At 41.1% G+C, this 12617-nt stretch overlaps 1 long non-coding RNA gene across 1 annotated transcript in view; it reads left to right on the forward strand.

Annotated features, from left to right (window-relative positions):
* The first annotated feature begins 257 nt into the window (after positions 1–257).
* The window catches only part of LOC138597081 (uncharacterized), a 35657-nt gene continuing 23297 nt past the window's right edge, over positions 258–12617 (forward strand). Inside the window, exons 1-2 of the long non-coding RNA XR_011308592.1 lie at positions 258–335; positions 6945–6998. This is a non-coding gene — a long non-coding RNA (uncharacterized lncRNA). The remainder of the gene's footprint in view (positions 336–6944; positions 6999–12617) is intronic.

Genomic DNA, 12617 nt, shown 5'->3' on the forward strand with positions numbered 1-12617 from the left:
TCAGGAGGGCGGCCTGGAGGGCAGCCAGTCAAACAAAGCCTCTGGGGAGGGCGGCCTGGAGGGCAGCCAGGCAAACAGAGCCTCTCGGGAGGGCAGCCAGTAGGCCGACCAGGCCGGGCCGCCGGCTTGGAACCAGAAGCTGGTGACGGCTGGATCGCCGACGGGGAACCAGGAGCAGGTGTCGGCCGGACCTCTGAAGGGGAAACCAGGACCTAGGGTCAGCCAGACCACCAACAGGGATCCAGAACCAGGTGTCAGCCGGAACACCAACAGGGAACCAGAACCAGGTGTCAGCCGGACCACCGACAGGGAACCAGGAGCAAAAAGAAAATTGAGTATGTCATGCTTTCCCATCTCATAGTATGCAATTTTGTGTATGCGAGAAATGCCCGGATGTATACTAGATCGGCCCGGATGTTTGAGTATGAGACGGGAGCTCACTGGTTGTACTCAACCGTCCCAAAATGCATTGTGGCTATTCAGCTTCTACTATGGCGGAGATCAAACCGGACATACGTAAACGATTAAGTCACGTGATACGGAGAAGACGGCTCTGAGTATGATGCAAACGGCATCGTAATAGTCAGGTTAGTAGGCAGTATGCAGTACATACTGTTTGAGTATGTAGTAGGCAGTACGTTAGTCTGCGGTTTCGGACACTGCCAATCTTCAAGGTGGGGAAACAGAACAACGGAGGGAAGTAAAACAAAACATGACATACAAGGGGCAAGAACTACAAAATAAAACAGGAAACACTAGGAACCAAACTCAGGACTGACAGGAATACAAAGTAAAACAGGAAATTCTCTAAATGAAATGCACAACTAAACCAGACTAAACCAAGAAAGGAACACAATATACAAACTTAACAATAAGAACTCATGACAACAAGAGACAAAGTGACCAAAGAAAACCAGAAATAATATCAAAACACCAAAATACATACAACATAACTAAACTAGACTGAGCACAGCAACAAGACACAAGGTAGTTATACCGCATCAACAAAGGTCTCTCCCAGAGAAAGATTTCAAAGCAGGCAGGTATAATGACGCAGTAAGATGACAACCAAGACGACAGGTATAATGACAGAGTAGGCCGACAACCAAAATGACAGGTATAATGACACAGTAAGAAGACACATCAGGAGGACAGGTATAATGACGCAGTAAGACGACACATCAGGACAACAGATATAATGACACAGTAAGACGACACATCAGGACGACAGGTATAATGACACAGTTAAATGACAACCAAAATGACAGGTATAATGACACAGTAAGATGACGACCAGGACCACAGGTATAATGACGCAGTAAGATGACAACCAGGACAGCGCGTAGAATGACGCAGTAAGAAGACACATCAGGAGGACAGGTATAATGACGCAGTAAGACGATGCATCAGGACGACAGGTATAATGACACAGTAAGACGACACATCAGGACGACAGGTATAATGACACAGTTAAATGACAACCAAAATGACAGGTATAATGACACAGTAAGATGACGACCAGGACCACAGGTATAATGACGCAGTAAGATGACAACCAGGACAGCGCGTAGAATGACGCAGTAAGATGACGACCAGGACGACAGGTATGACGCAGTAAGATGATGCATCAGGACGACAGGTATAATGACACAGTGAGATGACAAACAGGATGACAGATACAATGACGCAGTAAGACGACGCATCATGACGACAGGTATAATAACGCAGTACGATGACAACCAGGATGACAGGTATAAGGACGCAGTAAGACAACACATCAGGACGGCAGGTATAATGACGCAGTAAGATGACAACCAAGACGACAGGTATAATGACACAGTAAGACGACACATCAGGACAACAGGTATAATGACGCAGTAAGATGACAACGAGGATGACAGGTATAATGACGCAGTAAGACAACACATCGGGACGACAGGTATAATGACGCAGTAAGATGACAACCAGGACGACAGGTATAATGATTCAGTAAGATGACAAACAGGATGACAGGTATAATGACGCAGTAAGATGACAACCAGGACGACAGGTATAATGACGCAGTAAGACGACACATCAGGATGACAGGTATAATGACGCAGTAAGATGACAACCAGGACGACAGGTATAATGACGCAGTAAGATGACAACCAGGACGACAGGTATAATGATGCAGTAAGACGACACATCAGGATGACAGGTATAATGACGCAGTAAGATGACAACCAGGATGACAGGTATAATGACGCAGTAAGACGACACATCAAGACGACAGGTATAATGAAAAAGTAAGACGACACATCAGGATGACAGGTATAATGACGCAGTAAGATGACAACCTGGACGACAGGTATAATGACGTTGTAAGATGACAACCAGGATGACATGTATAATGACGTAGTAAGATGACAACCAGGACGACAGGTATAATGACGCAGTAAGACGACACATCGGGACGACATGTATAATGACGTAGTAAGATGACAACCTGGACGACAGGTATAATGACGCAGTAAGACGACACATCAGGACGACAGGTATAATGACGCAGTAAGATGACAACCAGGACGACAGGTATAATGACGCAGTAAGATGACAAACAGGATGACAGGTATAATGACGCAGTAAGATGACAACCAGGACGACAGGTATAATGACGCAGTTAGACGACACATCAGGACGACAGGTATAATGACGCAGTAAGATGACAACCAGGACGACAGGTATAATGACGCAGTAAGATGACAACCAGGACGACAGGTATAATGACGCAGTAAGACGACACATCAAGACGACAGGTATAATGACGCAGTTAGACGACACATCAGGACAACAAGTATAATGACGCAGTAAGACGACACATCAGGATGACGGGTATAATGACGCAGTAAGATGACAAACAGGATGACAGGTATAATGACGCAGTAAGATGACAAACAGGATGACAGGTATAATGACGCAGTAAGACGACACATCAGGATGACAGGTATAATGACGCAGTAAGACGACACATCAGGATGACAGGTATAATGACACAGTAAGATGACAAACAGGATGACAGGTATAATGACGCAGTAAGATGACACATCAGGATGACAGGTATAATGACGCAGTAAGACGACACATCAAGACGACAGGTATAATGACGCAGTAAGACGACACATCAGGATGACAGGTATAATGACGCAGTTAGACGGCACATCAGGACAACAAGTATAATGACGCAGTAAGACGACACATCAGGATGACATGTATAATGACGCAGTAAGACAACACATCAGGACGACAGGTATAATGACGCAGTAAGACGACACATCTGGACAACAGGTATAATGACGCAGTAAGATGACAACCTGGACGACAGGTATAATGACGCAGTAAGATGACAACCAGGATGACATGTATAATGATGTAGTAAGACGACACATCAGGACGACAGGTATAATGACGCAGTAAGACGACGCATCATGACGACAGGTATATTGATGCAGTAAGACGAAGCATCATGATGACAGGTATATAAAGTGAGGAGTCACAACATTGATAAAACCACAAACTTTCTTTTGTCCGCGCTTCTTTTTTCCTTTGGTTTTCACAGTCCACCAAAGAGCCTTATATACTCCTCTTAATCTTAATTCTTTTTCACCGGATTTTCTTTTGTTTCGTTCTTTCGTTAATTCTCGACCGTCAAAGTCACGCGTAATTGTATCCAGCTCAGCGAAGCAAGCCTGATTTACTTTCTTTTTATACATCAGTAAAGCCTGCTTTTATAGTCTGAAGGTATTATCGCCCGGCCAGTGAAATTACTTTTAAGTTATTTAAACAAGTTAATTAAGAAGTTTCGACTACCAGCACTGAACACGGAACCAGCGTGTTTTGCCCAGGCAGTTAACCAGAGACTTCTACCGATCCACCGTGGTGGATGCTCTGGCCAGCTAATATAACATCGATCCTTGCATTCGTCGACCGGCAGTGACGGCCTTTCACCGGGTGGAGACCCGTTGCGGAGCCCTTGATGCCGCCGACTGGAGCGAACTATAGAAGGACCCAACCGGAGAAACCCTCTGACAACACTGCAACAAGTAGGCATAAAACTTCCGACACTGCTGTGATCAAAAGTTGATGTAGCGTATAATATTTTGAAATTTCACCATCCCAAATTTAGAGATCTAAGTTGATATCCGACCCGTCAGTTTATCCGCCATAAACAAAATCAAATCATATTCTTTATCACTTTCGCCAAGTTAGTACTTTAGTTCATAACCAGGTAACAATTTTATGTGTTTTATATTCATTGTATGCCCCCTTTTCACTTATTAATCATCATTTTATTATAAATAAAAAGGTCTTCATTTACTGATAAAAGTCGTTTGCCTATATTTTTCAAAACAGAACTATGGTCAATGTGTTCAGATCTTACTAAAAAGATAACGAGACTGATACATTTTCCTGTAATTCTGTCTGTTTAATTTCCTCACAATCGGAGGTGGTGCCCCTTTCAACGAGAGTAAATTTTTAATCAAAAAGGTAGTTACCGCTACACACATTAAGTGGACTGATTCTTTCATGTCCTCCTTATCTTCTCTCCATCTGTTGCTTCTTTCTCTTTAAATAAGTTTTCCATAGAAATAACTCTACAAAGCCTTAAAGTTCATCGTGTGAGAACATAAGTGAGCACTATTTCTGTCAGAAGCATCAGTAACCTTTACATGTTTTCTCCACTAAAGGAACAAACCAATAATTAACGTCTTTATTGGGACCTTTGACACCCTTACTGAAACAGAACGCCCAAGCTTCTCCTGATTGAAAACTTCTGTTTGTAAAGAGCCTTGATGGCATCTGTGAAGGTGATTGTGAGAGGCGAGGAAGCGAGGGTGTTTGGCAGCAGCATATGGCCTCTTAGTAATTAATACACACCTCATTATTTCTAGAAGACGATGGATGGATGGCGAGAGTGGAGGTGACAACGACTGGAGACGGGAGGGATGTTTCGCTCATTTTCCATCTCTTCCCCCTCATTCTCTCCATCACACTCTCTCACTGTAGTCTACAGTCTCAATCTCTCACCTCAATCAAGTGTTCATGCTGCTATCAGTGGTCATCCAGTCACCATGGGAACCATGGCAACCCTGGGCCACAGAGCAGTGGGAGCCCACAGCGGGGCTCTTTTTCTTTCTGTGTCTCTGCCCCTTTTCCTCCGCTCTTTTCCCCGCAGAAATTCAGAGGGGACAATTTCACTTTGTTTCTTCACACCTCTCCTCCCCATGAGGTATTGTACATCCCCCAAGCTCTCACTCGTTTGTCTCCTTTATTTGTCACGCTGTCTGTCTCTCTGTCTGACATGAGACAATCCTGCAGCAGGCTGGTGAATAGTTGGCAGCCCCGCCTCTCATGTGAAGTGCCCCGGCATCAAACATATCAAAGCTTTTTGCCGGCATTTTTGCCAGTCTCAGATGATGCTAAGAGCGCCCAGCTTGTCTGAAGGGACAGGATCGTCCTTTGACATGCAAGACGTTCCCCCTTATTTGTCTGTTTACATCTTACATCAAACCCTCGGCAGACAAAGGTCTCCCTCTCTGAGGTTTTAGCATTCAGGGGGGTTTAGGTCAGCTGTGTTAGCACTCTGAATGTAATCTCATTCAGTCAGGCCTCCATTGTTGTACACAGCTGTAAGGGACCAGAGAGGGACAGATATGTGAGTCCAGTACACAGGGACCATGTAGACTGTGTGCATGCTGACCAAACGCTGGAGTAGAACAACAAAAAATCACAAAGTGAGAGGGAGAGCAGGAAGCTGGTTTTAAATACAGTGAAGGGAGAACAAAGGGATAGTTTTCATCAGCTGTTTGTTTCGTTTGTGTTTTCTGAATGGGATGTGGGCAGCAAACAAAGGAGGTTTAGGTTGAAATGTCAGTTTCTGTTTAGTGAAGCATGATATTTATGTTCATAGTAGTAGCAGTTGTAGCACTCTAACTATATTCAAAGAAGGATGTTCAAGCGTAAAAGGTTAATCACAATTTAATAATGAAAGTTGTATTTGACTGTTTTTGCTTTAATTAATTGGTGCCTTTCTGCTTCTTACTGTTTTATTATGTATGCTCCTGCAGAACAGAGTGACATACGCTGCTAATGGCACACAAACACCCACACAGATGTTACTCTCTTTGCAGATATGACAGCTAAATATCTGTTATTAAACTCTTTCTGATGATACGCAATTTTAGAATAATATCAGTGTGGAAGCTAATTATTATGGAAATATGTACATTTCAGTAAAGCAGGTGTGGAAATGATGTTCTCTGAGTCATATCTCACGAGGGGCATTACGTTTCATTCATGCTCAGGAGGAGTTTCACTCAGGGTTAAATAAAAAGATGTTCTTTGAGACCCTTTGGTTTGATATATAGTGTATTGACCTGATACTTATTGATTTTAATCAAAGTATGCATTGCGGCGTCATTAGACAGAAGCCTATAGCTCGATGATTTTCTTTTTTTTTTGCTAATAACTTCAATGAAATGAAACCATGAAAAGTTCACCCTGTCCTTCACAACTGCTCCTCACTGTGACTTTGATTTAATCACATTGTAAGACAGAGTGTCAGGCAGCATACTAATGCACCTCAGAAATTAATTGCTCCATTGAGAGCCATCGTCAGATAAGAATGTGTCTCATCTTATCAAGATGTGGATCTGATCTGTGTGCTGCAGAGTGGAGCTTGGGTTACACCGAATCACTGACCTCTCAACTTCTCTGCAGAAACCCTTTATTCTTGACTATCTATGCTTTCTGTTCGCTCTCCCCTCCCTCCTCCAGCTGCCTCTTAACATCTTTTTCTTTAAACGCCAAGCCATGAATTTCTGTTTTGTGCCCTTTGTTCCTTCTCTCTCTTACGCTTCTCTTTATCTCTCCCCTCCTGCCCCTCTTGTCTTTTTGCTCTACAGGCATCGGAGCTAGGAATGCTGTCAGTCTACTACACCTACATCTTCACCTCTCTGGTAAGGAAATGGGAGACGGTGTGGGTATTTAGAGGCTGTATTGATTTCACACCTGCAGGAGCACATCAGTACTCTAATGCTTTGGCCCTGTGGTAAGTTAAAGTAGTAAATGGTATATTAATGATGAATAAATGGATAGCATTAAGCAGACAGGGATTGTAGCACAGCTTAGTCATTGCGTAGTCCATTTTCTCCCTCACTGTGTGTGAATGCATATTAGAGACATGTTGGGTGTAGTGGCTGCTGTGGCGCCCGATGCTGCTTGTTTGCCCTCGTTGGCTGGAGTGCACTTCTGGACCAAACAAATACATAACAGTAATTATCATAATTGATGCATGTTATACTGCTGCTGCTGCTGCGGTCTTTCCTTGTGTTATGATTGTGGAAAGCCTGCCAAGCTCCCAGTGAATGAGCGATGAAGTCATCGGCCCCAGAGTCAACAGTCATTTCTGTCAGTGAATGAGCCCCACACATGCTGACTCAATTCTATTCCTTCTTTCCTTCCTTCTTTCTTACATTCACTCAGGACTCTTCAGTAAAGTATGTCGTCATCAGACATTTGCTGTGCATGTTCGTCCACAAACTATGCTTATGCTGTTTTACATTTCATTCTCATAGTTAAAGTCATTAGCACTGACTGCACCCCAGGCAATGTTTTCATCAGTTCTATCATGTCTTTAAACTATTAATGCTCATAACATGTTTCAATATGATTTCATCACATCACATTACAAAACTGCGGAGTGCAAAGTAACTTAAATCCACTTGTTGACTGTAGTTAGTTTTAATGCAGCTATGTAAATGATGCTTTATACTGGTTGTTGCAAATTGTTTGCAGTGACGTCTTCAAAAGGAGTGACAGAGGCAGGTGGAGGAAGCACAGAGGGTAGTGCTGCTTTCAAAGCAGAAGGAGGCCAACAGCTGAATCATTAAGACTAAAATAACCACTACAACAGCCACTTCATAAGTGCTTTTGTGAAACTTTTGTATCTGATATCTGTATGTCTGATAAATGCTACATTAATAGTATATTTAGTAAATTCTAAGGTTTTTTTAAGATGATTTTATAAAATCTACAGTGCCCACATTAGGCTTAGAATTGGGGACAGAACAGCTAGGGACGGGATGCTCCCCTTGAAATGAGTCACTGCCCCTTAAACGTTCCTCCTGTAAATGAAAGGGATTGACCCCAAACTTGAGAGTAATGGCGTGTAAGCAAATACAGGCTAAGGGATCTGTGAGAGTTATTGTAAGATCTTAAAGATAGCAGCTTGGAGAAAATTTGATGCTATAGTAAACTTACCAGATAGCTGCTCCCTAATGGAAATTAATGAGGTTCTCAACACTTTGTTCTAATAGCGCTGTAGAGATGATTCATATCAAGCTGATTTATGACTCATTAAGAGTGGGCTGCTGCCATGTTCATGCTTTTTTCTGCAGCCCTCGACATAGTCACTTTTCCTATTGGATCTCTTCTCCCTTTCGGTTTTACTGCTTGTCTTTACTTTGTGTCTACACGTAATAAAGCTCCTCTTTTACTCTCTTGTAGTGTTGCTGTGCAGGTCTGAGTAGCACAGCACAGAGATTCATGGTAGATGATAGAAGATGACCCCTTAATCCCCCCTCCTGCTACCATCCCCACCATTTTCTTAAAATCCAGCTATTGCTCTGTGACAGCATCGTTAATAGCTTCAGCTGACATCATTAAAATGGTGAGCAGTGTGCCCTGAGCAGGCGGGGATATAATGCGGAAGCTGTGAGTGGAAAAACAGACCCACTGTTATCTCCTTAGTTGTCGAAATATATGATTCATCCTATTTACTGTGTTTTAATGACTCTGTTGCTTTTGCACTACACACTCTTGTATAGTGTTGCACGATACACCGAAAGTTTGATACTTTTTCAATACTTTCTATTCGAAGCGGTTTGGTACTAGAATTTTAATTATGCAGCACTAGCTGCATATACGCCTCTGCCACAACATGTCCACTGTTGACGACAACAACAGCGAGCCATCCTCAGTATACTAATAAAGTAAATACAGTACCTCTACGCAGTGTACTGGTGAATACAACGAGCTGCTGAAGTTTCCAGGGGAAATACTACTCCCGTATGCTAAAGTTCTACAAAACAGTGTCATGCAAGAAAGGAAACACTTCCAAGTTAATTAACTGTGAATTCCAAAATGTGACCAACCCTTGTGGACATCCTGTTTCTGATCTATAAGTTATCGAGTATCGAACCAGTAACGTTTTAGTTTCGAGTATCATTTCAGTATTGAGTATCATGATGCTAAACTTGGTATTGGTATCGAAGTCAAAATTTTGGTATCGTGACAACACAACTCTTGTATATAAATTCATCCACATACAAAGGAGGCTAGCTTCATTATGTTTTCTCAAAGTTCATTGTTGGTCCATTTTCCAAACTCACTGTGTTAGTGCACCCCCTAAAATGGCAATAATATATTGAAGGCTTTGGTCACTTTTTGATCCTCCTGAAGTGCCCCATGCCATTTCATAAGACTGTCCAGAAAAAAAACAGCAGGTACGATTTAGTCAAATTTGAAACATGACAGTTATCGTCCCTTTACCTTCACCAAGTTGACTATTCTTTACCATATGTTAACCAGAAAGACCTTTTGCTAAACCCCGCCCCCTTGTTACTTTTGCTTGAACCCGAAGTTTTTTAAAAGTCCCAATCATCTGAAACCCCCTCTGATCAGCAAACCAAAGGAAAAAAAAGACTTTTATTACAAAACACCAATTGTCTGATATATGTCAGATTGGTTGGCATAGTTGTGAAGGTAGGTTCAGATAAGAAGCTGAGGATGACATGATTTCAATGAGGGTCCTCATGTATAGACGTACATGTATAAATGTGTGTGTGCATGTGAAAGACAGACTTTGCAGCATGGTTTAGCTCTGCCCATCGATTCAGCACCATGGACAGGGCCAGCAGTAACTCAACATACAATTGCAGGGACAGTGTATTTTGGAGCAGTGGTCTTCTTTACAATTTAATCATTTTTGGACTATTGGGGTTTTAAATCATCTGTTTTAGTTGCCAGATGACAAGCTGTTGGACGATTGGCCTTCTGTCTCATGGGGAATTTTTTAAACTTTAGGTATGGCACCTAGTTGAGGGTAAAGCTGCATTTCAAAGTCAAAAAATCTTGTCTTCACTAGTTCCATGTTGAAGACATAGAAATATAGCCAGATCATTGTCCTATAAGAGTTAGGTAACGCAATACTGCAATAACAGAAAATTGTAAGACCAGACTGATATTTTGTTCAGTTGGATTCTTGGCCTACACACTGGCAAAGCAAGACCAAGGATAGATTTTTGTATTTTCAAGAAGTATATTTCACTTTGACTTTCATATGGAAATGGAAAACCAGTGTGTTTTGCAAATGTGAAAAGCGATTGCACAAAGTTACAGAAGCTGAGAGGTTAGCAGATGTGACATCATGACTATGGCTTTTTAACTGCAGTGTATATTTAGCTGCCTAAATCTAACCTTAGAGACAGCAGAAACATGTCTTTTTCCACTTCTGGAAAGCTGATTAAGAGGCTTTTTTAAATGCACTGTTAATTTAATTCATTTTTTTAAATTAGGTATTGTTTGATTTTATTCATGTTTGGGATATCATTTTATTGAAGTTATTTTCGTAACTATTTTCTTCCCTCGAAAAAAGCTTTTACATTATGCAACCTGTGACCAGATCTATTTGCTTCTTCCTAACTCTATTTTTGATAAACATTGTTTCGAAACCAAGAAAAAAAAAGATTTAAAAATGTCTCTAATATTCAGAGAAAGGAAGACGTGAAATGAGCAATGACGGCATGTCTTTTTCTGGCTATTATTATACAGCTTTTTTTCATTTGAATTACAGCCTTCTACACTTTGTTACATCTCGAGGCAGACCACTTCTGTGAAAAACAGACCCCTGCCACAGACGCTGTAGTAATCATAGACTCTGCAGGACCACATCCAATTATATCAATCGGCAAAAGGAAGTCCACAGAATTTAACCGCCAGTCTGTTCTGAAAAGAAATGAAAAAGACAAGAAAATATTGCATGAAAATCTAGAGAGGTTTTAAGACTCAAAGAGCTGGAGGACAAAGAAATCTACAAACTTGAAGAAGACAGAAATGAAATTAGAACTAAATAAACTGTTTGTGCTGGGTCAGTGTTTACAGACAGTTGCCGGGCTGAAAACCTCAGCCAGGTGCTGAGGTGATTCCTGCAGTCCCATTGACCTTGCCTCATTTCACCGTCAGTGTTTCTTGTTAGCTAAGTAGGCTAATTATAAGAAGGCCACAGGGTTCAGTGTTGCTATGGACCCAGTTTGAACATTATGATCTAACAGACTATTTCTTCTGAGCATCCCCTGTCATGGTTTATTTATCCCCGTAATGACCTGCTCGCTGTACATTATCCCTTGCATAAAATAAAACGGGCTTATACTAAAGAAATGCAGCAGTAATTGGATCTTATCTCCTGATGTGCTTTTTCAGTTCAGTGTCTGTAGGAGCCTGTGCTCAGAGTTCATCGTAACATTATTGTTCCTGCTCTGACATCAGTTTGACTTAATTAAGCTTCACTGTGTTTCTGTACAGGAGCAGTTTCTCATCGCCGTGGAGAATTGAAGTGTTTTTCAAGTAGTTTTTGAGGCTGGTAATGTGCTGCTACATTTACTGAAGTTATTTATTCTTTAAAGCAGTTTACTGTTAAACTGTATCTAGTTTGCTTGTTCTTTTAAGGAACAGTAGACAATATTTATAATTACTGTATTAATATACTAATATATATATATATATATATATATTTTATATATTTTAGACACTATAAAAATAGAGAGTGAGACAGACACACAAAGCTCAGAGGTCTGTCTCTCCTCCACACTCGGGGAACATTTTCAGAGATTTATTTGGTGTTACAGAGTTCATGTCCTATGATGTTTTCTTGTTCGGTTACATAAACTGAATTCTGCTTTCTCTACTTTAAACACGTTTTTGTGCAAGTGTTGCAGCTTCTCATTAACTAGAGAAGATGCAGAATGAATTCCAATCTGTAGTTTCTTCATTTGCAAATATGTTGTCTGTTATCATTTAAATAAAACAGTTACTTTTTCCAATTAAAATATGTAGTTCTGAGAAGCGTTGACCCTCTGATGACAACTTATTTAAATATCTTAAATAACTCCCAGACCATCTAAAAATGTAGCCTGAGTGGGGACATTCACTGTGTATTCTGATCAAAGAGCATCTAATCAATCTTAATAGCCGTCAAGAGATTTCAGTTTGGTTATAATAACATGATGGAACAAGTGAGAGTTAACCGGAGGGTTTGTATTTATTTAATGAAAAGTAGAAACTGTGGTTAATGCTGATTGTGCATAGGCTTTTACTAGCATGCACAATATAGTGACTTAGTAATGATCTCAAAGCATTATTTTTTTTAAATAATTACCTATTAAGTCACTTTCTTTTGCCAAATAAGTAAACACATTTAAGACTGTGCCTACTGTTTAACTCCCTCGTATTTGTTCTTATACCAAGGTGACAAATTTGGTGTTTGGGAAAAACTCAAAATCACACAAAGGGTCACAGTT

The sequence above is a fragment of the Semicossyphus pulcher genome, unplaced genomic scaffold, assembly GCF_022749685.1.
Source record: "Semicossyphus pulcher isolate SPU_LCO1_2020_fin unplaced genomic scaffold, fSemPul1.0.p SCAF_19, whole genome shotgun sequence".
In the NCBI taxonomy this organism is placed as follows: Eukaryota; Metazoa; Chordata; class Actinopteri; order Labriformes; family Labridae; genus Semicossyphus; species Semicossyphus pulcher.